The 25,956-nt window shown below is 55.2% G+C and overlaps 1 protein-coding gene across 2 annotated transcripts in view; it reads left to right on the top strand.

Moving 5' to 3' along the window:
• Positions 1-25,956, top strand: part of SBK1 (SH3 domain binding kinase 1) — a 47,753-nt gene that overhangs the window by 10,581 nt on the left and 11,216 nt on the right. Inside the window, exon 1 of one of the 2 annotated variants that reach the window (XM_058711733.1) lies at positions 15,497-15,719. The exons of the other annotated variant lie outside the window; for it this stretch is intronic. The gene's annotated coding sequence lies outside the window, so the exon portion shown is untranslated. Of the gene's footprint in view, positions 1-15,496; positions 15,720-25,956 lie in introns of those variants that run through there. 2 annotated transcript variants of the gene reach the window in all.

Genomic DNA, 25,956 nt, shown 5'->3' with positions numbered 1-25,956 from the left:
CGCTCCCCCGTTCATGCTCTGTCTCTCTCTGTCCCAAAAATAAATAAAAAACGTTGAAAAAAAAATTAAAAAAAAAAAAAAAAAAAGAAAGAAAGACGATATACAGATGGCAAATAAGCGTATAAAAGATGCTCATCATCATATGTCCTTAGGGCATAGCAGATTAAGCCATCAGTGAGATACTATATTACACACTTATTAGAACGGCTAAAATCCAAAACACTGATAATACCAAATGCTGGTGAGGATGTGAGACTAATAGCAACTCTCATTCTTTGCTGCCAGGAATGTAACGTGGTACAGCCACTTTGGAAGACAGACCAACAGTTTCTTACAGAGTCTTAGTATATGATCCAGCAATAACGTTTCTTGGGATTTACCCAAATGAGTTGAAAACTTATGTCCGCACAAAAACTTGCACATGAATGTTTATGGCAGATTTATTTATAATTGCCAAAAACTTGGAAGCAACCAAAATGTCCTTCAACAGAGGAGTGGATAAATAAACTGTGGTGCATTCATACAATGGAAGATTATTCATCCATAAAAAGAAATTAACTATCAGGCCATGAAAAGACATGGAGTAACCATAAACGCATATTGCTAAGAAGCCAGTCCGGAAGGGTATGTAATCTACGATTCCAGCTACATGACGTTCTGAAGAAGCCAAAAGTGCAGAGGCAGTAAAAAGATCAGTGGTTGCCAGGGGCGTGTGGGGAGGGAGCAGGGGAATGAACAGGTGAAGCATGGGCTTTTTAGGGCAATGAAATTATTCTGTATGATTCTGCAAGGGTGGGTCCATGACACCATGCATTTGTCAAAAACCATAGAACGTAAAGCACAGAGTGAGCCCTCAGGTGAACTGTGGACTTTATAACATTATTTTATTTATGTTATTTGAGAGAGAGAGAGAGAGAGAGAGAGAGAGAGTGTGTGTGTGTGTGTGCGCGCGCGCGCGCACGCATGCGAGGAGGGGGAACCGTGAGAGGAGCAGAGGGAGAAAGAGAGAATCCTAATAAGCAGCTTCCACACTCAGCACAGAGCCCAACGCGGGGCTCGATCTCACAACCCTGGGATCATGACCAGAGATGAAATCAAGAGTTGGCGGCTCAACTGACTGAGCCACCCAGGTGCCCCAAACCATAGTGAATGGTGGTGTGTGTATTACTTTATCCATTGTAACAAACGTATGGCCCTAATGCGACACGTTAATAATAGGATCCTGGAAGGAGGAGGCGGGATATGTACTTTCTTCACAATTCTTTAAACCTAAAACTGCTTTAGAAGATAAAGTCCAGGGGCGCCTGGCTGGTTCCGTCGGTGGAGCGTGCAACTCTTGACCTCAACGTCATGAGTTCGAGCCCCACGTTCGGCCTAGAGATTACTTAAAAAAAAAAATCTATTATAAAAAAGGAAAAGGGGGGAAGAAACCATACAATGCCACATGTTTCCATGTCCGCAATGTTTCCACAACGTGTAAGCACCAGAAATATTCTGATACGACTGTATTAGGAGGGCAGGGATAGGAAACTTGGGGGGTGGGGGGGAACGGAAGGGAGCTAAATCCTGCTCTTCCCAAGTAGGAAGTCGACAGCGAAAGCCTAAACCTGGCAAGAAGCAAAGTGAAGGTGCTCTGTAGGAAACACAGAAGTAAAAATTGCCCCGAGTTGAAAGGCTTGCCCTTCGGGCGTGGGAAATGGGGGTGGGGTGGGGGTGCTGCGCTTTTCTTGATTCTAAGCAACGGACACGTTGAACTTGACTACAAATCAGAGCCATATTTACAAAAGGATAGTGGAAAGAACACGAAGCACAAAGCGGAGAACTGGAGGTGGCAGGGCAGAGACAAGAAGCCAACTCTGCCGGGAAGCTTTCCACACTGTGCAGGGGGATGGGGGGGGGGGGGTCCAAGAAACAGCTGGAGGCGTGGGGTGAGGGAGGCGATGCCCAGCCCGCCGCCTGCTGTGGGAACAGTCCTGGAGCCAGAAGGAGGTTGGTGGGGCAGGGAGGGAGCGGAGTCCTGAGACAACGAGGTCCCAAGGGAGGCTTGGCCTCGCGGGAGGAGAGCTTCCCCCACCCAAAGCAGATGGGAAGAAGCGAGAAGTGAGCAGCTGGGTGGGTTTGCGCTTTGCCGGCGGGAGGCAGTCTGATCCATCTGTTTGCTCCGCGAAGTGGGAGCCGCGGTCGGAGGCGAAAGGAGCAGGTGGGAGAGAGTCGTCCAAGACCTTGCGGCTCAGAGGGAGGGGCGCAGACCGGAAGCACTGGCACCGCCTCGGGGCGGGTTAGACACGCAGGGGCCTGGCCTTCGCCGAGATCCCTAGGAGATTCACAGGGGAATGGAAGTTTCCCTTCTCTGAGAGGGGGGGGAAAAGCAGCTGGCAGGCCAGCGGGGGTTGCGCGGCAGCAATGAGCGCCCCTGCGAGGCCACGAACCGAACCGGAGGGGCGCCTGGGTGGTTCAGTCCGTGAAGCGTCTGGCTCTGGATTTCCGCGCAGGTCACGCTCTCTCCCGATTGGTGAGATCGAGCCCCCTAGGGGGTTCTGCGCTGACGGCGGCGGAGCCTGCTTGGGATTCTCTCTCGCTCCCTCCCTCTCTCTCAAAATAAAGAAATAAACTTAAAAACAATTTTAGAAAAAGACCATGAACCAGAAAGGAAGCTGCCAGGCCGGTGTGGGACGCTCCGAGCCGTGTCGGCTTTGCTCGGTGCAGGCAGAGAGTCGGTGATGGCCAAGCGGGTACTGCCACGACGGAGGTGGGCAGGGGAGCGGGGATTCCGGGCAGCAGCTCTGGTGGTGTCGGGCGGAGACCGAGAGGGACGAGACGGATGGCGGTGGCGGAAAGGGGTGATGGTCTCCATGAGCTCGATGAGCTGCTACAGCCGGGTATCATAACAAGTGGTGAAGGGGATGGAAGGGTTTTGGAAAACACTGAACAAAATAGAGATCTCCGGGGGGGGGGGGGGGGCGGTGAGATCTGGGGTATAAGCTTGGAAGCAGACGACGTTGGGAAACCGAGAGGCCCGCCGTAGGCTTCCCGGAACCCCCCCCCCCCCCCCCACGTCCCTGGAAATCAAAGATGGTGAGAGGAGACGGATTCATTCCCTCTCCCGTGTGGCCTGTGCATCATGATTTTTGAAAGCTTCCCAGCGGGTTATAACGTGTAGCCAAGTTTGAGAGAACCACGGGTGGAGACAAAGAGACCCAGGCATCGACAGAGAGAAAGGGACAAGCAGGGGAGCAGCAAGAAGATGCCCCGGGGTTGGCGCAGCTTGACCAAGGTCAAGCTTCCCTTGACCAAGGAGAGGGGCCTTGGGTGAACCAGCTGGGTAGAGGCCACGGGTCCTGGGCTGTAGGGGAGCAGAAGATGGAGATGGTGTGGTCTTCCTCTGGAGAACCAGAGAGTAAACGTGTGTGTGTGTGTGTGTGTGTGTGTGTGTGTGTGTGTGCGCGCGCGCGCGCGCGCGCGCGCTTGAGAGTCCCAGTCCTCCCTGCACCGTGTCAGACCAGCCGCTAGAGGGAGCGCTGCGCTCACACATGCAGCGACTGGCCCAGCCCGTGGCCGGCGGTGAGGCTCTGGACTCTTTTTATCTGACAGTTTCTGTGTTCATATTTTAGATTTTGTAGCCACACACCCCCGGGCTTAACTGCAGTTCCCACTACTTCCAAGGCCCTGTGACCTTGGCCAGGTTACCCAGCTGTTCTGTGACCCATTTTCGTCAGCACTAAAATGGGCACAGCCGTCGTTCCGACGTTGGCAGGATGAATGAGGTCACACCTGGGAAGCACAGGGCCACACGGGGATGCTGACCCGACGTGATGGCGGAGGAAGTTTTGCTATCGCCTCTCTCTCCCTCTCTCTCTGCTTCTCCCGCAGCCCCTCAGCCCAGCCCAGGTCCAGGGAAATGGAGAAATGGAGGTGGGCTTTTTGGGGGGAGTCTGGGGACAGCAGGGGCTGGGGTAGAGGGTGGTCTCTAGGGCAGGGACAAGGAGAAGTCCAGGCGCCCTCCCTTCATGCTGGTTCTCTTGTCTTGGAGCAAATCTCACCCTATGGCTCATTCTTGGCCACGGTCTCACCCTTCTGGCCACTGTACCTTCTTCCCTGCTCTGGGGTGCCCAGAGGACCAGCGGCAACCCTTGCCTGGGAACCATATCATCCCTGGAGCTATGCCACTGCCTGGCACCCAAAGGGCTCACAGGGGTCACTCCTTGCCAACTGTTCTAACGGCCCCTCACCCCGGCTCCTGCCTAGACCTTCCAAGAGCTGACCTATCAAGCCACGCCCCAGGGGGATCTGGGTTTCCAGACACCCCAGATGCAGATGTTGCTATGGGAAGAGGGCCTACGGAAGCAGCCCCTGTCCTATCTTTGGTCCCACACAGGGGTATAGCCTGCCCTGACATCAAAATCTTACCTGGGGCGCCTGGGTGGCTCAGTCAGTTAAGCGTCTGACTTCGGCTCAGGTCATGATCTCGTGGTTCGTGGGTTCAAGCCCCACATCAGTCTCTGTGCTGACAGCTCGGAGCCTGGAGCCTGCTTGGATTCTGTGTCTCCCTCTCTCTCTGCCCTTCCCCTGCTCATGCTCTGTCTCTCTCTGTCTCTCAAAAATATATACATATTTTAAAAAAAATTTTTTTTAATTAAGAAAAAAATGTACTTGCCTGGGTAAGTGCCTGGGTGCCTCAGTGCCTGGTGCCTGGGTGGCTCAGTCAGTTAAGCGTCTGACTCTTGATTTCAGCTCAGGTCATGATCTCACCTTTGTGGGATCAAGCCCGGCATCCGGCTCTGCACTGAGTATGGAGCCTGCTTGGGATTCTCTCTCTCCCTCTCTCTCTGCCCCTCCCCCGCCAAATAAATAAGTAAATATTAAAAGAATTGACTTGCCAATATTTAAAAAATCAGGGCATTGCGTCCTAAGATCTAGATTTCCAACGTCTCTTGAAAAATTGCAAGCTCTGAGAGCCTGAGTGCACATTCCCATGTGACAACAGTGGGTCACAGGGTCACAGGTTCACTGTTCAGATAAACCAGGGCTCTCGGGTTTACCGCTGTCCCCGCCCAGGCCATGTCCCCCATCCATAGTCGTTCATGTAAACTTTTCCACGTTGCAGCAGCTGGCCCGAGGCAGGCAGAAATGTAGAGGTATGGGGGGGGTGCCCCCAAAATGACAGCCGACTCTCAAGGGCACAGAATCCTGGGGACCAGAGAGCTGCTTAGTGTCCTCACCTGTTCGTGGAAATTCATGGTCCAGGTACCCAGGGTAAACTGTACACACACACACACACACACACACACACACACCACCCCCCTCATCCAGTCTGTCAGCAGAGGTCCACTTCTCACCACCTTTCCTCCTGCAGCCCTGTTCCAAGTTGCCGTCTTCTCTCACCCAACTGGGTGAGGAGCCTCCTCATTTCTCCTGCCACCCCCCCCCCCAGGGCTATCTGTCCCATAGCAGCCAGAGGGAGCCCGTTAACGTCGAAAGCTCATCCCTCCTCTGCTCAAAACCCTCCAATAAACTCCCACCTCACTCAGAGTCAAAGCCAAAGGCTTATTATGGTGGCCCTGAGTGAACTGTCCCCATTACCTCTCATCTCCTCTCATGCTTTACCAGCCTCCTCATTGTTCCTGACCCCCACCCCACCCCACCCCCCCACCACCACGCACACTCTGGCCCCAGGGCCTTTACGCTGGCTGTTGCCCGTGGCTGGCCTACTGGACCCCTCGTATCGGTATGGCTCCTTCCCTCCCCTTCAAGTTTCTGCTCAAATGTAACCTCCTCTGCAAGGACTTGCCCTCTCTGCTCTGTTTCTTCCCTCACTCGAATCCCTTGAAGCATAATTATTTACTCAGGTACCCCATTTGTTGCCTTCTCTCCCTCACTAGCATGAATGAGGGCAGAGATCTTTTCTGTTTTGTTCTTTGCGTGGAGGAGGCACTCAATAAATACTTGATGAATGAATGAATGAATGAATGAGCAAGTAGGTGAACTGGGGGCAGTTCACCGAGCGTGCAGAGTGGCCGCGACGACCGTCAGGTTGTGTGTGTCCGGCTGGGTGTGACCAGTGCCGTCACGCGGGGCCCCGAACTTGGGGTTTGCTGCTCTGTAGGTGGCATCGGGCAATTCTTCATAATTTCATCTTTGAATTTGTAAGTGGGGTCTGTTGGGAGGACGGAGCCTGCGCCACAAGCAATCCCACCCTCCCACACCCCCCTGGGTTGGGGGGGGCTCCCAGCTCCCCACTCCTTGCCCCCACCCAGTCACCAGGGCTGGTCTTTGTAGGGCAGGGGCCTGGGTGCAGGCAGGTTCCACACCAAGTGTGCAGCGGGGTGGCCCTGGGCCCCTGTGAGGGTCTGCACTGGCCCCCGCATATCCCCACGCCCAAGGGAGCATGGCCTTAAATAACAAATAAAAAACCACCATGACAGGCTGAGAGAGAGAGAGAGCGCGCGCGAGCTGGGTAGAAGGGAAAAGCTTTCTTTCTGCTTCCTGAACAGGAGGCCCACATTCTGTAGCCGGCCCTGGTATCAGGTAGACCTCACTGCCCCAGGATCCCTGGTGGTGGCGTTTCAGGACCCCACAATCAGAGAGAAACAGGGCTCAGGCAAGAGAAGGCCTCCAGGCTCCCGGAACAGCTGGTGGCCTAGCAGGTGACTGGCTCCAGGCCTGGAAGAGAACATTCCCTTGTCCTCTTCCTCCCCTTCCCCCCCCCCCCCCCCCCCCGACCACGGCCCTGCCTCCCGGGTCTGCACCGTGAGCAGGAGGCTGAGGAAGAGCCAGGGCAAGCTCCTTCCTCCCTGGCCTCAGTTGCCGCATCTGTGAGCTGGGACAAGAGCCCTGCAGCTCCCCCTGCTGGCAGTGACAGCGGGAATGCTTTGCAGACTTAAACTTGGCATGTGGGCGTGGCGGTCATGGCTCCCCACCCACCACAGGGATTGTGTTGGTTGCCTTGAAGGGTTCCTGGGTCAGGGCTCAATTTCTGTCCCCATCCCCCAAACTGCTCAAAGGGAACCTAGCTTGAACCCCCAAGGGACGGGTGACACGGGACCAGGCCTCGATAATGACCTCAGGCCCAGATGTCAATAGCATATATGCCCTTGGTGAGGGCGTTGGGCCTTGATGGTAACTTTAGACCAGTCCCTGGTGGCGGGGGCGGGGGAGGGGGGGCGTTGCACGCCCCGATGGTCACTGAAGTTCTCGGTAGTGGCCTCAGACCCCAGTGGTGGCTGCAGACAGACCCTGGTGACACCTGGGAGGCACCAGGCATCCCACTCCCCCTCCCTCCATCCTGCCTAAGCCCCCATCCCTCCCCAGCCACCAGAATTTGAGCCATTCTCCAGGATCCACTTAATTAGCCAAGCTCATTAACTCCCACAGGCTTCTCTTCCCCACCTAATTAACTGACTTAATTAGGGCTTGCAGGCCTGGCTCCACCCAGCCCCTTCCTGCTCCCACCCTGCCCACCTCCTCCAGGCCCCGGCTCAGGCTCAAGGCTCAGTCCGAGCCTCCACGAAGCTGGGAATAGATTGGGGCGTGGCCCCCGGGCCCTTCTACCACCCAGACCTCTGCCCTGTGTCCCTCCCCACACCCCCACCCCTCTCCCAACCCCCCCCCCCCCCCGCCGTTGTCCCAGGACACCAGGACAGGGCCCCTCCCAGGCGGCAGCCCACAGGCAGGAATAGATAGAAATCAGAAATCGAGAAATCATGATAGGGAGGGAGACAGGGAGGGAGAAGGAAACGAGATCGAATGGCATCTGGGGAGAGGAGGAGGTGAGGATGGCTTGGTTGAGACGGATCAGAAGTGGGGAGAAAGGGCTTGAACGCCGAGACGGCCCTTTGCCTACCCTTTACCTACGGAGCCCCTGCTCGCCCCTGGCAATCCCAGTGCAGCCGTCACTTCCTCCAGAAAGCCCCGACCTTTGTCTCTCGTTGGTAGTCTGGTCTCAGCTAGAATTTGCCACTCATTGGTGTGATGAGTACAGTGTCTCCCCCACTGGGCCGAAAGCTCCTGAAGGCCAGGATTGTCTGCGTAACTTACCTATTTATCCTCGTGCCTATTATCAAGGGTGAATGAATGAATGACTGCGTCCATGTCTTGGCCAAGAACCCGGAGGTTCCTGCAACTTAAAGGGAAAGGGGCCCCCTGTGGCAGCCCAGGAACCCACCAGCACGCTCAGCTGTGAACCTACCCGGCTCCTCGTGTGGCCTTAGGAACGATTGCCTTTAGGGAGCCCGAGCTGGACTCCCAGGATCTGAACCTCCTACTCCTGGGGAGGCTGAACGCCCTCTGAGAATTCCCTTTCACAACCTGGATGCTGAGGAAATAGTGAGTATGGGGACAGATGGCAGAATCTTTCATTTACCCCTGCGTTTGTAAACATTTTAGAAACCCACATTTATACGCAGCGTAAAGAACTTGGGGTTGCAAGTGGCAGGGACCCAAGTCCAACTGACTTAAGCGCAAAAGGAACTTCAGTGGGTTACGGACCTGAACAATCCGGAGTCTTCGGGTGTGGCTAGATCCAGGGGCTCAGGTGATGGCATGAGGGTTTTGACTCTTCGGCTCCCGGCTCTGCCGTCTGTCGTTTCGGCCTCGTCCTCTGGTTGAGTCTCCCCGGTGGTACTAACTCCAGACCCACCTCTCCCTCTCTCTACAGTTCAATGGAAGGAGAGTTCTATCCTATTGGCCTGGCTTGGGGCACAGGCCTATCTCAGAAACAATCAGGATGGCCAGGGGGGTGGAATACACTGGTAGGCTCTGGGTCGCAAGCCCCCTCCTAGAGCCGAACAGGTGGGCAACCCCCCCCCCCGCCGAGAACCCCCTAGTGCATAGGGAAGGGTATGTCGAGGAAAATGGGTCCCCAAGGGAAAATTGAGATTCTGTTGCTAAAAGATGGCGGAGAGAATGCCGGATAAGAGGGTTCTACTCCACTTGGCAATGTGCACATCATGCCAGCCCCGGGACCCGGGGCAGTAAGTGCTGGTCGTGGCTGGCCCCACCGTCAGCTCCCCATCCAGTCTTTCTGGGCCCTTCCCCCACTTCTACTTGCCAGCATTCTCATTACTTTTCCTGGGGGCCTTATCTGATCGGGCCGCTCTCACTGATGCCTGAGGGGGGGGGGGCTGGAGTATCATACATGGTCTACGCATGTAGGCATTCTACACTGTCTCTGAGAGCCCCCTCCCCCTTGGGATTCCCTTTCTGTCGCCCACAGTGTGCACTTGCCTTCCTGGCTCACTTCTCCACTCCCCTACCTGAGATCACCTACCAAATAAACTATTTCCTCTCAAATCCCTGTCTCAGGGTCCGTTTCTGGGAAACCCAAACTAGGACATCATTAAATCCAGACCCCGGGGGACGTGCACCAGACAGCACGTGTTTCCTTCCAAAGGCCTGCGTTCCCGGGGATGGCTTTGGTGACCCATCCCCGACGAAGGAGCTGGGACTGAAGCGGTTCTGAGTAGCTCTGCTTCTGTTCCGAGGATTCCAGAGGATGCTTCTTGATGCTCTGCAATAAACACGGGCGGGGGGGACGGGAGGACGTATCAGATCCGCACTCCACATCCACACTCACAGCCACATCCAGGCCTAAGGAGCGCCACAGGTGTGAGGGGCAGGGGGCCAGAGAGCGAAAGGTACTACCCAGTCCTGTGTTTCTCAGAGACGGAGAGGTGGGGTCATTTTTTTTTTTTAACTCTTTTAATGTTTATTTTTGAGAGATAGAGACAGAGTGTGAGCAGGCAAGGGGCAGGGAGAGAGGGAGACACGGAATCGGAAGCAGGCTCCAGGCTCCGAGCTGTCAGCGCAGAGCCCGACGCGGGGCTCGACCTCACGGACCGCGAGATCATGACCCGAACCGAAGTCGGAAGCTCAACCGACTGAGCCACCCAGGCGCCCCTAGAGGTGGGGTCATTTTAGATCATTCCTGGATCTGGCTTTAAATAAATATTAAATTAGTGTTTATATATTTATTTTGACAGAGAGAGGGAGGGGGTGGGGCAGAGAGGGAGAGAATCCCAGGCAGGCCAGCGCTGTCAGCACAGAGCCTCATGCGGGCCTCGAACTCACGACCCTGGGCCGAAACCAAGAGTCAGACGCCCAACCGACTGAGTCACCGAGGCGCCCCCTGTGTCAGATATTTTTAATTAAAAAAAAAAAAAGAAAGAAAGAAAGAAAACACGTGACACAGAAAGACGAATTCCCATTATCTACCCCGACCCCAGTCCCATTTCCTGGATCCCATCTCCGGGAGCAACCACTCTCACGATTTTAGAGATATTTTTCTCATGTCCGTTGGCAAGCTTTCAGCTACAGGGAGGAGAATTCCCTTCAAAGCCGCTCCAAGTACAACTCAGCAGCTCTGCGCAATCATAAAGAAGCAGGCCCTTCCCTCTCTGCACCGCCATTATTCTGTACTTGCCATTATCCGGTGCCATCTTGCTGGCCGCGGTCACAGAGTTGTCTTTGGACGCGGGAGGTGGGGAGCTCATCAGGACTCTTGCTGGAACACTGTGTTTCTCACTTCAGAATATATCCTCCAAAAAAGGTAACGAGAGATTCAAAGATCCATCACCTGCAGCCGCTGTATGTCCCGGGCTGCCCCGCTGTCTTCCTTCTGATCCATCTTGGGTTCTGGTGGACCTGTTGGTTTTTCATTATTGGCCATAGCTTGATCTGTGTCTCCCAGGGGCCCTGGGGGCTCCTGTTCCTGGCGCTGAACGCCTTCCATAACCTCTGCTCAAAACATCATCATCTTCAGCTTCTTAAACCTGATCAGCCCTCCGAACTACTCAGTCACCAGTGCCACCAGGATCTCTGATCATGCTGACGAGTTGGGCACCAGCAGCAGTATCCTGTGCAGGTGGCCATCAGGGCCGAAGGTTCTTCCCGTACCATCGTAATGCGGACCAACAGGCCAGGAAGCTTTCTCTTTGTTATAACTGACAACGTGAGCAATTAGGAGCATCATAGAACATAGACCACTCTGGGGAGATCCCCAAATGCCATCATTTTCCCCCAGCTTTGGGGACTATCAATATGGCCAATGCATCATCTTTTTTAGTTTTTATTTTTTTAATGTTTAGTCATTAAATAAATACTTCGGAGAGAGAGAGAGAGAGAGAGAGAGAGAGAGAGAGAGAGAGAGCAAGAGCAGGGGAGGGGCAGAGAGAGAAGGAGACACAGAATCCGAAGCAGGCTCCAGGCTCTGAGCTGTCAGCACAGAGCCCGACTCGGGGCTGCAACTCACGGACCGCATGATCATGACCTGAGCTGAAGTCGGACGCTTAACCGAATTGAGCCACCCAGGCACCCCTGGCCGACATATCACCTTAACAGATCACTTTCAGTACGGCCGGTTGAGTTACCCAAACTCGTATAGTTTGAAACAGGAGGTATATATTCTAAAGGACGGGGACTCTGTTTTGACTCCTTCCCTGATCCCCACAACAGAGATTTGTGATTCGTCAGTGAATACAAGAGGCAACCAAAGGGAAGTCCTGGGGTCACTGGCCTCACGAGCTTCCATGAACAGGGAGCAGCAAACTGATTGCCCGGGAGTATGAGGACTCCCCAGCATCAAAGAGGGTGTGGGCCCCTGGCAGAGGAAACCCAAATGGGGTTTCCCGATGTCTCTTCTGTGTTATTATGGAAATCAGAGCTGAGTTTTATCTTTGTGTTCTACTACCCAGATCATACCCACCAAGACCCTCTCTGGAAGGGCCGCAATGCTGTGGATGCAAAACTTTGAGCTGGCAAGACTGGATTATCCCCAGGTGTCAGGGAAAAGGGACCGCAGCGTTAGGCATAGCTATTTTAGTTCCTGTCTTCAGATATGTTGTGTTGGTTCAGTCCTCTAAGAAGCGGGCCAAGACGGGGTCAGATGTGCAAGTGATCCATCCTGCTGGGGAAAATGCCTGGGCGGGAAAATCAGAAGGGAGCTGGGGGAGGCTGGGCAAACCGTCGGGCTCAACGGATCCAAAGCTTGGAATGAGGATCGAAGGAAGGAAGGTGGGATGAGAATGCTAAGAAAGTTTTGATGGAGCCAGTGGGAAGTCCTCGATCCCTAGTTGCCCATCAGGGAAGCTCTGTGTCTCTAAGGAGCTGGATGCTTTGGTGTCTTGGCTGCACCCAGTCATCGACTGGGACCAGCTAGAGGAAGGTAAAGTGGAGACCCCTCTGTGAACCGTGGAGAGACCCCATCGCCGCTGCCCTGGGCAGTCACCAGCCCCGCAGTCAGAGGTCTGGATGGTGCACTTTCGTGGCTGCCACATCCCCCGCCTCGTGCCACACAGCTCCTCCGTGGATGCCTCTCTTTCTAAATGGAAACTGTGAGGAGGGTGGTTAGTGATGTGAACTATAGCCCCTCCCCCGTTCCTGTACTTGATCTCAGGGCCGTAACCGGGTAACCGGTACCTGTCCTTTCCCCCTTCACTCTCCATTCTTAATTATCCACACTCTCAGCTATCACCTTCCCTGGTCTTGATGGATCACCGGGTGCTGTGACCCAACCCTTCAGTCCTGAAGGGTCTAAGCTCTAGGTTATCATAACCAAGGGATCACTCCAGTGGTTCACTGGGTTCCACATGTATTTCTCCCGGCTCCCACTTTGTAAAAGCAGCCCTGCCTTCTTCTAGTAACTAATCGGGGGTACTTCTAGTAACTTTTAGTAATTGATTAGGGTCGATTTTGACTGCCAGAGAAGGGACTTGTTCTTCTTGCCTGTCAGTTCCAAACACATGGGGTCTAAAGTACCCTGGCAGCAGCCGTAGCTTAAGTTTTAATGAGACCCTTGATGTATCCCCTGGTCAGAGTGTACCCCCTTTGGGGACCAGGACTTCTCACCCTGCAGAGCTTGGGGGTTTGGGGAAGGGCGTTTGAATACCCACAATACATCTTAGCAAACATTTTCTGATTGTAGGTAATCAAATGCCCCAGGTGAGGAATCGGGGAAGGCTTCTGCACAAGGTGGCCTTGATAACCCTTAATAACTGTGGTTGAGAGCATTTCAAGGCCAGATTCTGCTCCTACCCCCTCTCTAGGTCTCAGTTTCCTCTCGGTTTATTAGACCCAGGAACACATTTCATTCCTCTCCTTTCTCCTCTCCTCTCCCCGCTTCTGCCTGCCCCATAACCCAAACCCCTCCATTAGTTTGGGTCAATAAGGCCTTACTTGGAGAGGAGTAGAACAAAGGGTGAAAGTTGAAACTCTGGAACATTAGCAGGACAGGGAGGGGTGAGAGAGAAAAGGCAGACATAGAAGAGATATCTCAGAGGATAACTTGTTCAGAGAACGAAAAAGAGGGGGGAAGTGTTTCTAAACAAAGAAAACCAAGCGTATGAAGGCAAATCGCTATGAGAAAGCACACATTCTAGGCTAAGTTCAAGGCTTAATGGAGAAGAGGGGACCTCAGTAAAGAAAGGGGTAGAGGCCCAAAGTCTACGGGCTTTAAACACCAGGATAAGGAGGTTAGATTTTTCGCCCTGGAGGTAACAGGGTGTCCTTGGCAATTTTATGCAAAGGAGCAACCCAATCCATCTTGTATTTTGCAGAGCTGATGGTCACATAGTACTTGGATTCTAGAACAAAAGAGTCTAGAAAGAAGCAGGAGCGAGAAAAACTGGGAACTGAGGCAATATTCTCAGGAGCAGAGGTTGCAAAATGATGGCCCCTGGGCTAGATTTGACCCCAAAGTGTGTTTCGTTTGGCCCATTCAGTATTTCCAAACTTGGGAATTAGTTTCCAATATTGAAAAGCTGGAAGACACTATATGGACTTCCTGCTTCTCTTGAAAAATCATCCGTCCATACAAGCCCATGACGCTCCAGTTTGCCTCCTGTCCCCCACTTCCGGTCACCCGACGCCTGAGCCCAGTCACTAATTTCTGTGACCCATAGGTGCTTGAGTCTACGATCCCTTGTTCCAAAAGATCTAAAAAACAGGGTGCTTGGGAAGAGTATGCTGGGTGGAGGAAACAGCCTGAACAAAGAGAGGAAATATGGAAGGTGTGTCGGGGCTTTCTCATTAATGAAACAGTGTGGCTCTTACCCATCGGGGTAAGAGAGGGAGTAAGGCCCGGGGCGGGGAAACGAGTGGTCCCTATCTCATCGCCAACCTCATCTACCCCACCTCCTTCCAAGCCAGTTTCCAGTATCAAATAATGCTCCTTCACACGTGCCTTTGCACACACTGCTCCCTCTGTTTGGAATCCCCTTTCTTTTCTCTCCAGTGAGCGCTGAGCTTATCAGCAGCATTCCAGGACTAGTCACCGACTGTTCACAGCGGGAGTCGCAAACCCTACCCTGGGCTGGTCACAGCCCCCGAGGCCCCAGTTGACGACCTCTTCCCCGAGTAGACTGGTAGCTCTCCGAAGTCTGGCTCAAACTAGGATGGAGGGAGGGAGGGATGGATGGCTGGCTGGCTGGCTGGATGGGTAGACAGGCTAATGGATGAATGAATGCACACGCGATTGCAGAGCTTGGCTGCTTCCCTCCTTGAAACAGACACATGCTCCGCCTTACAAGAACAGACTGGGACAGTCTAGGGCAGTCTGGTCCCGTAGGGCCCGGGAGGCTGGACCAGGTGACCCTCTCAGACTCCCTCGAGTCCTCTCTAACCTCGTTCTTGCCCCCTCGTGGGCTCTGACCTAGAAAACACGGGGGTGGGAAGGTGGAGAGGGCGCCCACGGGCGCTAGGACCCAGCGCGGCCGGAAGGCGGGGTGGGGGCGCCGCGCGGCTCCCTCGGCGCGGGGAGAATCTGCGCCCCGCGGCGCGCGGCGGGAGGGCGCGGCGGGAGGGAGAGCGCGCGCCGAGGGGAGTGCGCGTGCGCGAAAGCGCGCGCCAAGCAGGGCGGACAAAGGGGCGGGCGGCGGCGCGCGAGCCGGAGGGCGGAGCCGCGGGGCCTGGCGGGCAGGTGCGCGCGGGCCAGAGGGCGGAGCCGCGATGCAGCGATGGAGCGCTGCCCGGGCGGGCGCCGGGGCCGGGGCCCGAGAACCGGGCGGATCGCGAGCCGGAGCCGCAGCCAGAGCCCGGACCAGGCCGGGGTCCGGGACCGCAGAGCCGGGCTGCTCGTAGCGGCGGCAACGGAGCCCCCCAGCGGCTGAGGGGCTTCCTCCCAGTTCCTGCCGGTGGCCGGGACTCTGCAAGCCCCCGCAGCCGGGGAGCGCGGGGATCCCCCCTCCACCACATCCAGGACCCAGAGACCCCCAAGAAAGCGGGAGACCCCTTCCAGATCCAACAGAGAGCTACTCCCCAGCTGGGGAAAGCGGAGACTTCCTCCGTATTCGGAAGACAGTGACCTCCCTACGGTACGGCTAAGACTCCCCCTCTTCAATCGGGCCCCCCCCAAGACCTAGAACGCAGTGACCCCCTCCTCCGGCACTGCTGGGACCCCCTGTCAAGAACCCGGTCATTACAACTCCACACCTCAAGACACGAAGACTCAGCTCAGAACGCCCCTAGATCAGGGGGTTCCTAGACCCCCCCAATTCCGGTACACAGGAACCCCAAATCTAGGGAACCGAGGACAGCAAGAGCTATCCCTCACCAGCAAGAGGCCTCGGGGCCCCCCTCAAAGCTCCAGGACCCAGGCGACTGAGCCCCTCGCGGCGCCCTTCTCATCCCAGCCCATGGTTGTGGCGCCCTGAGCCCCCCCGGGCCGGGCTGACGGAAACCGAGACGGCGCCCAGGCCCCCTGCCGCGGCGTCCCCGCGGCCCCAGCCCAGGTAAGCCGGGCCCAGGTGAGTGGCCGCCGAGGTCCCTAGCCCTCCAGGTGGGGAAGGAAGTATTGGGTGCGCACTGCCCCCTCCCCAGCGTCGCCATGGAGCCGAGGCTGAAGGACGTCTCTTTGTGTCTCGCCTGGAGGAGCCGCCCCCTCCTCCTCTCCCTTCCCCCACCCCCCACCCCCAGCCCTGGGGTTTGGACGCTGCTCCCCGACCTCGCAGGGGAGTAGTGGCAGAGCCCCTTATGCCACGGAGAGGAGGGAATAGGGTGGAGAGTCACCTCCCCCCACGCCCTGCAAAAAACTGTGAACCTGGAGCTGTTGGACTCTCGGCCCTTGGAGTATATATACCCCTCCCCGCAAGGCCGGGCTGAGTTTTCAAGCAGAGTCCCCCTGGGAGGAGATCTGGGGATGTCCACAGGTGAGGGGGGCCTGCGGTGCGTGGCCCTAGGGCGATGGCCTGGGCTTTGGGTGTGTGTCTTTGTCTGTGAGAGGGCAAGGAAGGGGTGTGTTTGAGAGAATGGGTGGGAATCCCATATTTTCTCTGTGACTCCATTGCCCCCCACCCAGGCCACAGGGAAGGTCGCCCCCAAGCCATACTTTGTATGTTTTGCAGGAGGGGGCAAGCTCTTTCCAAAGTGAGGCACTGATTTGTGGGGAGGAGAGGTAGTTTGGACGAAGAAGCCATTTCAGGTCAGGGCACCTTTCTGTCCCCATGTGCCCTAGGGCCAGCAAACCCAAGACTGCCTTCTCCTCCTGACCTCCATAATACCCAGGGCCAAACCTCAGGTTGGATCACTGTGTCCTGGACAGCCAAGGGACCATTCTAGGTTTTTGCTTTAGCTTTCCAGGCTCTACAAAGCCGGGCCCAGCCTGGCTGTCAGTAACGTCCCGAACCCCAGGCCCTGCAGCTCGTGGGAAGACGAGAGGCCCAGGGGATGTTGTACCCTGAAATTCTGGATCAGAGATCCTGGGAAGGGGCTGGACGGTGCTGAGGAAACACACTCTGGGCTGCTGGGGTTTCCCCCAGTCTCTTCTCTCTGAGCCCTCTGCAGGCAGGCAGTGATGCTGAGGAAGGCAGGACTTGATATACAGGGAGCCCCACTGGGAGTTCCTTTGTTCATTTCTTCATTCAACAAACCTCTAGCTAGTGTCTGTGATGTGCCAGGCAACGGAGTCAAGGGTTTGTGTGTTTGTTTTTCCCCCACGACATCCTGATCCCCTTTTACTGGTCTTTTCTGGTCGTAAGACCCTGGGGCTGCTCTTCGTTTGCCCAGACCACTCTCTGTTGGGCCAGTGGAGGTAGACCTGGTCAGGTCCAGTTGACCAGTTCTGACCCCACACCTGAAGCATCTGATCCTCATCCTGCTGCATTCTTGGGGGCCCTGAGCCTGGAGGCTGATCCCTCTTCTCCGCCGTTCCCAATACCAAGTGCCCCCACCCCACCTGCTGCTGGCATTGACCCAAGGGAGAGGATGTGACTAGCAGGAGAAGAGGTTGGGGTATTTCAGGCCAGACCTCCGGCAGCCCCTCCTGCACATTCAAGGACAGTTGAGGCCAGACCCCCTCAGCCCAAGCTGTGGAGGGGCCAGCTGCTCGGAAGACCGGGTGACCGAGTGACCTTGGGCAAGCGTGTGGCATCTCCCAGAGATAATGACAGAGAGTGAGCCACTCACTCTGCAGTATATAGATCACAGTTGGGCCACAAGGAGCACCCAGGTGTGTCTTCTCCCTCTCTGAAGGAGTTCATTTCCAATGGGTTCCCGGGAGCCCCGGGGCCTTATCATATGACCCACAGGCAAGGGAGTGGAGCCTGACACTAAATTGCGGAGATTTGACTCACCGTGCCTAGGGAAAACCATCAAGAGACAAGAGGGGATGGGGAGTAAGATCTCCCCTCCTCCCTAACCTGCAGTGGCTCCCCACTGAGTCTGGAATAAAGCACAGGACCAAGCCCTTTGTGTTGAGGCCTGACACTGGCCCTCTGGCCCTAACCCGCCTCTCAAACATCAACCCTCACTCCTCACTCACCTCTTACACTTCTGGGTGTCCTCTGACTCCCTCCCGCCACTGGGGGGCTGTTCCCTCAACCTGAGAAGTCCTGCCATAGGCTGGCTCAGGAACAGCCTTCTGCCTCCACCTCCCCTTTTGATCTGACCTGGCCAGAGAGAGAGTGCAGAGCTGGGCTGGATTGGTTGATGCTTGGCGGCTTGGAGACAGTGGCACGTGTCTACATGTGCTGCGAGACCTTGTCTCCACACCTAGACCCTGAGCTCCGGGAGACGGAACCGGGTCTATCTTGTCCGGGTTGCAATGGCTGTGTCCATCCTAGAGCCCAGCCTGCTGTACAGCACCTGTTGGAAAATACAGCTTCTAGATGCATTTTCTTGAGCCAATCAGTGTTTTTCTCATGTTTGCATTTGTTACCAGTGTTAAAAAAAAAAAAAAACACATACAATTTCATATACAAATACTGATTTTTGGAGCCTCTTAAAGACTCCGATGGTGTGGCAACCCCAGGCCAGAGCTGAAGAGTCACCACCTTCTTTAGGGCAGTTGCCCTCCAGCTCACCCCAGGGCCTCAACTGGCCTGCTTACTCATTTATGTGACCTGCTACCCCCTCCTGTAGGCATCTGGCTTTGCCAGCCCAGGGGGAGGCCAGAAAATGTTTGCTCAGCGGGTGACCTTCATCTGTGTGTGTTTTGCACATGCGGGTGTTCCCTGCCTCCCTCGTGGTCAAGTGAGAACTTGCACAGAGCAATGTCCCTCCAGGGCTGAGTGGTGAAGTGAACTTGAATTCCTCTAGCCACAGCATCCCAGCCTGGCCCCACTTTTACCCTAGGCTCTGTCTTGTGACCGTTCATTGCGCTAGAAGGATTCACCCACCAAAAACTTGTTTTCAATTGTTCCACTTCAGGAGCAAAAGTCCAAGGCGCTAGGCCCAGCTACTGCCGAGGACTCTTGGGGGAGGACTGCTTTCTGGGCCTCAGTTTACCCAGGTGTCCAGAGGAATTAGACTAGAGGTTCTCTCTGCTATCAGCCCACTCCTTGCTCTAACTTTCTAGGACTGAGTCCAAGCTGCTTTAAGTTTTGGTCAGGCAGGAGAGATGGGGGCCTAGATGCAAGAGTCCCTCAAAATTATTGACATTCCCTAAGCATTAATGAAGCCAATGGGTGTTGCCAAGTGGCGGGGCTAGGGGCTAGGGGCCAGCACTGGGCTCCAGCCACTGGGCATGGCCCTGGAAGGGAGTGTGCCGTCTTCCTGGATGAAGGTCTATAGAAACCCGAGGTCAAAGGAGATAGCAAAGCACCATGGTTACGATCACAGCCTCTGGACTCGGCCAGGGTTTCCCACATAGCTGCTGTGTGACCTTGAGTAAGTCACTTATCCTCTCTGAGCTTCAACTGACTTATGTGCAAAACAAGGATGATATCTCCCTCAAGGTCATCAGGGGGATTAAGTGAGCTAAAGCATGAAGAGAGGGCCTAGGACGAGATCTGGCATGTCAAAAGTCCTCAGTAACTATTGACTCTTATATTCAAAGGGGCATTGGTAAGTGGGTGACTAAGCCTTGGTGATAATGCAGCCTTGGTTTTCCCGTAGCCAGTCTGGGGAGACCACAGGGCTTCTGCTATCCCCGAGAAAGGGGAAGGGAGTGTTTGAGAGCCAGTGGTGCCTGAGAGTATGAAGCATGGCCCTGCTACGAGTCTGGGCAGGATGGGGTGGGGTTCAAGCCTGAGAGTCTATGAGGGCCTTTCCAGAACCTTACCCTGTGGCAAGGGGTGGGATCTAGGACTGCTTGGCCATAGTTCTGTAGTTAAGGCCGTCTTCCTTCCCACCTCTGCTCTCTAGGTGAGGCACCTGCCAGGCTTTTGCTGACTGAGTTCCCAAGGCATTCTGTCCCCGGCGATTGGGCATCAGGCCAGAGCCAGGACCAGCCTCTCCAACAGATCCTGAGTCTCACCCAAACCACCAACTCGCTCCCCTGCTCCCCTGAGCCCCCTTTCTGGTCTCAGGAAGCAGCAGCAGTGGGCCTGAAGGGTGCCGTTAGAGCCCTTACGTAGTTTGGCTACAGTCTGGAGACAGGGCAGGTCCAGATTCCCAGCTCAGCCCCCACTTGGGGAGCCGTGTAATATCAGGGTTGGGAAGAAGCAGTGGAACATTTTTCGATGTCAAGTGCACCATGCTTTCTCATTTAGTGCTGAGAACAGCACATTAGCCCAGAGCGAGGATTTTGACTCCCCACCTCTATGAGCCACCAAATGTTTGGGTGAAACTGGCATCGAACTCCTTGGGTTCAAATCTCACCTGTACCGTTGCCTAGCCATGTGACCTTGGACAAGACAGTTGTCCCATGCCTCAGTTCCTTCCGATGTAGTGTAGGGGTGAAAATAGCTCCAACCTCCTACCTCCTAGAGTTATGGGGAGGATTAGACGAACGTGTTACAAGTGAAGTGCTTTTAACAGTGCCTGATACTTAAGTGTTTGCTCTGTCACTTCTGCCACACCCTGCGGGGTATGCAAATGAGCTGGGCCAGGCCAGAGGAAGCCACAATGACCCCCCTCCCCCTGCTGTCTCTGTGACATTAGCCAGAGAATGTTCCAACCGCCTCTGATCTTTGGGATGGCCCTGAGGGACAGGGGCGTGGGGACTGGACAAGACAGAGCCTTCTTCCCCCTCCTCCTGGTCAGGCCCCAGAGAGACTGCACACATCTCCACCCCAGAGTAGCTCCCCTGGGTCTGTTCGACTCCCCCATCATAGAAGGGAGGCTTCCCATTCTCTACGGGGGCCCACTGCCCTGCAGAGAGATCTTCCCTTCCCAAGGGCTCAGGTTATCTGCCAGCCCTGATTCCCAAGTGTCTCCAGGAGGGGTGGCGAGGCCCCCAGTTAACATATTTTAGTGGAGAAAAGCACAACCTCTAGACCCTGCTGTGTGACTTTGGGCGAGGTGCTTCACCTCTCTGTGCCTCAGATCTCTCACCTACAAAAAGGGATGGTGGTAATGCCTGCCTTTTGGGGTCATGGGGAGGATGAAGCGAATGAATGTTTGTGACGTGCTGTGAACGTGAGTCCCCACAAGCCCTGAGCAGAGAGGGAATGTTGCCCCCACTTTTACAGGGGAAAAAAAATGGAAGCTCAGAGGTGAAGGTCTTTATTCACGCTTCCACATCTAGGATTCACGGAACATCCTGCCCACTTTGAGACCATTCGCACACAATTCACAGAGCAAGGCCAGCCAGAAGGAGCCGACAGGACCTAGCCTGGGCTCTGGCTGCAGTTCTGGACATATCGCTCCGCTTTCCTGCTCTTCCACCTCTGCTCACATGGGGCCATGGAGGCATCTGCAGTGCAGGCCCACGAAACTTTCCCAGAAGCTTTTAAGACTTCCCTCGCCCCTTCCTCCTCAGCCCCACGCCTGGGACAGTGGTGGAAGGCGGTGGGGGGCTCAACTCCAAGTCTCTTAAGTGGAAGCGAGGTCAGGTTCATAGCGTCTCTTGGCCTCCCAGAGTCTGGCACGCAGGTTGGCTTCAGGAAGGGTTTGCTCAAGTCAGGTGTTCGGCGCGCATCTCACAGAGTGAAAGCCAGGTCCTTGCCGCGGCCCCCAAGACCCTGCACACGGCATCGTCACCCTTTGCTCGACCTGTGCCTCGCCCTTACCACTGTAGCCGCGCTGGCCTCCCCACTGTTCCCCGAGCCCCTGCCGAGAAAGTGCTTTCGCCACAGTATCCACATGCTTGTAGTCCTGTCAGTGGGGCCTTTTCTCACCACCCAGTGTCTACAGTCTCATCCCTCACCCTCAACATTCCCTCACCTCTCCCTGCCTTGCTTTCTCCTTGAGGCCCTCTGACCTACGTCTCTTACCTACCCTTACAATTGCCTGCCTCCAAACTGGAACATAAGCTCCTTGAGGGCCGGGCTGTTTGTTTGGTTCATGAATGTATTCCAGATGCCAGAACATAGTAGATGCTCGACAAAGTAGAGGCTCGACAGCAAGTATTCATGGAGTGTTCTGGAGCCAGACAGACGTCTCTAAGCCACTTCTTAGCTCAGTGACACAGGACACGTCGCCTAATCTTTCATCCTCTGAGTCTCGGTTTTCCTGAGCTCTAAGGGACAAAATGGGAATACTAATAGCTCCTCCCAAGATTGTTGCGAGTTGTTTTCGTTTTTTTAATTTTGTAAAGCTTATTTATTTTGAGAGAGCGCGCGAGTGGGGAAGGGGCAGAGAGAGAGAGAGAGAATCCTAGGCAGGCTGCACACCATCAGCGTGGAGCCTGCTGCGGGGCTCGAACTCACGAACCTGGAGATCATGACCTGAGCTGAAACCAAAAGTCAGACACTTAACCAACTGAGCCACCCAGGCGCCCCTGTTGTGAGTTTTAAATGAGTCTTTACATACCTAAAGAACTTATACTTTAAGTGGCTCATAAATGTTAGCGGTTATTAATAATACTTTATTTTTTTTTTAACATTTATTTATTTTTGAGACAGGGAGAGACAGACCACGAACAGGGGAGGGTCAGAGAGAGGGAGACACAGAATCGGAAACAGGCTCCAGGCTCTGAGCTGTCAGCACAGAGCCCGAAGCGGGGCTCGACCTCACGGACCGCGAGATCATGACCTGAGCCGAAGTCGGCCGCTGAACTGACTGAGCCACCCAGGCGCCCCTAATAATACTTTAACTTGTACCATATTATCCCCATTTTACTGATGAGGAAGCAGAAGCACAGAGAGAACAAGTGACTTACCCAGAGTTCCGTGACGAGAAATGGTGGTGGCCCTACCCAGGGGTGCCTGAATGTGTCTCCTGAGCTAGGCTACATCCTCGTTTCACCCCGTGTAGAGAGGCTCGGGGAAGAGCCGAGAGAGGCTCGGGGAAGAGCGGAGGGCATAGCTAGGGAAGGGCTCGTCTCTTCAGGCAGCCTCTGCTCACCCTGTTGTCTCTCCGGTGGTCACCACCTCTCCACTGGTGGACACCCAGCCCGGGCCCCCGGGCCAGTCAGCCAGTGGCAGGCCACCTCCGTGCTCTCGGCCCTCCACTCCTGCTAACTCCCCGGGTGCTGGGCCGCCCGCCTCACCCAGGCAACAGGGCTCACCTCCCACACCCGCAGGGGCTGCCACAGGGACTGGGCCCTCAGGCCAGTGGGGAGGGGTGAGGCCCAGGACTCCCCCCTCCCCCCAGGGTCCGGCCGGGAGGGCAAAAAGGAGCAGAGAGCCTGTTCCAGCTCTGGGCACCAGCTGCAGGCAGACAGCGTCACAGGCTATTAATAACCGCCAAGGATGTGCCCCAGGGAAGGGGCAGACTGCGCCAGCTGGGAGGGGAGGCTGAGGCCGAGCCTCGCAGCGAGGGGAACCCTAGGCTGCCCCTAGTGGGGAGGGCAGTGGCCAGAAGGTCTTTCCAGTTTCGCCTGCTTGATCTTGTTGAAGTCCCAGCTCTTTCTCTCAGCCTCCTCACCTGGGAAATGGGGAAGCTGGGTCAGATGGCCTCCAAAGCCCCTTCTGGCTCAGGCGGGTTCAGGGGGTGAGATTTAGCAGAGCCCCCATTTCCAGCATAGAAAGCCGAGACAAAGTCAGAGTGTGGTCTTACCCAAGGTGGTGCAAGGTTGTGCCAAATCCACGACGGAACCACGGCCCCAGGCCCCTCTGTCCAGCCAGTGCCCGTTTAATTCTTACAGAGGCCCACCACGTTAGATGGGCATTCTCAGCCCCATTTTCTTGACGGGCAAACTGAGGCTTAGGAAAGTGGCACAACCTGCCTCAGGTCATACAGCAAGAAGGGATAGAGCTGGAATTTGCACAAGGGGGAAGACAAGGAAGTGATTTGAGAATATTCTTCTCTTTCTCCTTTTGACCAGAATAGAATGTTTGCTAGAGTTTATATTTGTGTTGAAAGGCCAAGGGGAGGGAGAGGCCTTATCTGGAGTCTCTTGAGGGCTCCCTGGGGCTCTGACCACCACTCCCCCCCCCCGATGTCGTACATACAAGTGTGCATGGGGTAGCTGTGGACTTTTTCAGAGGAGAGGGTAGTGAACCTTCGGTGACCGATGAAGGGATAAGAACCACTAAATAGCTCATTTCATAGACTGGAAGACTGAAGAGAAGGGAAGGCAGGTGGCTGACCAGAGCTCCTTGGGGGCAGCAGCAGGGGCAAGTGCTTTTCCAAGCACCCCATAGGCCTCTTTCTGGGGCCAGCGGGACCAGGCTCTGGGTCTCCCCACTCTCTGGCAGCAGATAGGAGGACCCACGCGTGAACAGATTTCTTCAGTGGGGCAAACAAATGAGAGGATCAAGGACACCCTCTAGGGAAGGTGGTGAACAGCCGAGAGCCAGACTACGGCACCTGCCGTGGGGACATAGAGAGGGCTCTGCTCAGGGTGGGGTGTCCAGGAGGCTCCCAGGGGCCACCCCTCCTCTGGCCCCTCTCAGGGGATCCCAGCCCTGGGCTGTTGAGCCTAGGTGGATGCACATGGCCTCCCCTTGCATTTTCCTTTGGCTTTGCCTCGACCACCAACTGAGCCTACTTCCTTGTACTCCCTAGACCCAAGAGGACTGTGAAATCCTAGTGAAAAGTTTCATTCCTGCCCTGCCTCTGGTCACTCAGTTCCCACGCCTCTCCCCAGGGATGTATGCATTCATTCATTCACCAAATATCGATTAAGTGCTGTGTTGTGCAGGCACTGTGCTAGCTGCTGGGGGATCAGCAGTGAACAAAACCAGCCCAACAAAGTCCCTGCCCTCCTAGTGCTTAAGTTCTGGTGGGGAAGAGAGACGGCCACAACCGATAGAGCCAGTCACTAAATTCTATAACACGCTAGAGAGTGATACCCTCCCCTGGGGGCAGCTGGAGCAGGATAACTGGAGTGCAGTCGAGTAGCCCTGGTTGAGAAGCTGTCATCTGAGCAGAGCTTGGAAGAACGGAGCCACGGAGCCATCTAAGGGCAGAGAGAACAGCCCCCAGGCCGGGAGCTGGCGCGTTTGGGGGAACAGCAGGGAGACCAGTGTGTGTGGAGCAGAGGGAGGGAGGAGACAGGTCAGAGGGGTAAGTTGAGGCCCCTTGTAAGGACTTTGGAATGAAATGGGAGCTGATGGTGGGAACAATGCGACCTGAGTAGGTTCTGCCAGATTTCCTGGCCGCTGGGTCAAGAATAGATTGTGGTAGGGGTGCCTGGGTGGCTCAGTCGGTCGGGCGTCCAACTTCAGCTCAGGTCATGATCTCACGGTCCGTGAGTTCAAGCCCCGCGTCAGGCTCTGTGCTGACAGCTCGGGAGTCTGGAGCCTGCTTCGGATTCTGTGTCTCCCTCTCTCTCTGCCCCTCCCCTGCTCATGTTCTGTCTCTGTGTCTCAAAAATAAATAAAAACATTTTAAAAATTAAAAAAAAGAAGAATAGATTGTGGTAGGTGGGGGGACCAGACAGGAGGTTACCGCAGTAGCTGAAGGAGGAGGTGGGAGTGAGTGCCAAGGGTGGTCAAGCACCTTTATTAATGTCTGATGTTGATTCCAGAGTTACTTTATGCAAATAACAAGCAAGTGAGAAACCTATTCGTATCTCCCCACCACCACCCCACATTTCTGATACAGAAGCCCACAGAAGGCGAAGGAGCTGGTGGCCGCTGCCCTGCTCCACCGAGAAGCAGCTCTCTCCTACACGGCTGGGGGAAGGCCAGTGGCACAGCCCTCTGGGGGAATCGAACATTCTACAGAAATTCCAAACGCACTCACCCTTTAACCTGGCAACCCATTTCTAGAATTGAGCCTACAGACACATCGGCACACAGCAAAATGATTTATGTGCAGGCTTCTCATCGTTTGTAGTAGCAAAAAAAGTTGAACACAACCCATTAGGGGTCTGGTTAAATCAGCGGCAGTATACCTGTGCATCCTTTTCCAGCCCTGGAGGCCGGAGTTCCAGGTCTGCAGTGGTCCATCCACCCTGCCTGCTTCCCCAGCTCCCGCCTCTCCTAACCTTGCACTTAGCACTGAGCCCGCCTGGGTGCTGTCCTCACCTGTGGTGCTGAAGGCTGGGGCCAGAGCGAGGAGAGGAGAGGAGGGGAGAGGAGAGGAGTGGAGCGGAGCAGGGGAACTTCAGTGTTCAGTCCTGGTCTCTGCAATTTACCGGCTGAGTGGCCTTAGGCAGGCTACTGACCCCCTCTGAGCCTCAGTGTCCCGATCTGTAAAATGGGGTTGCTGTGAAGATTGGATGACAGCAGCAATGCAAAGCATTGGCATACTGAGAAT

This window comes from Neofelis nebulosa, chromosome 18 (assembly GCF_028018385.1).
Source record: "Neofelis nebulosa isolate mNeoNeb1 chromosome 18, mNeoNeb1.pri, whole genome shotgun sequence".
NCBI lineage: Eukaryota > Metazoa > Chordata > Mammalia > Carnivora > Felidae > Neofelis > Neofelis nebulosa.
This window is presented reverse-complemented; position numbering and strand designations above follow the sequence as displayed.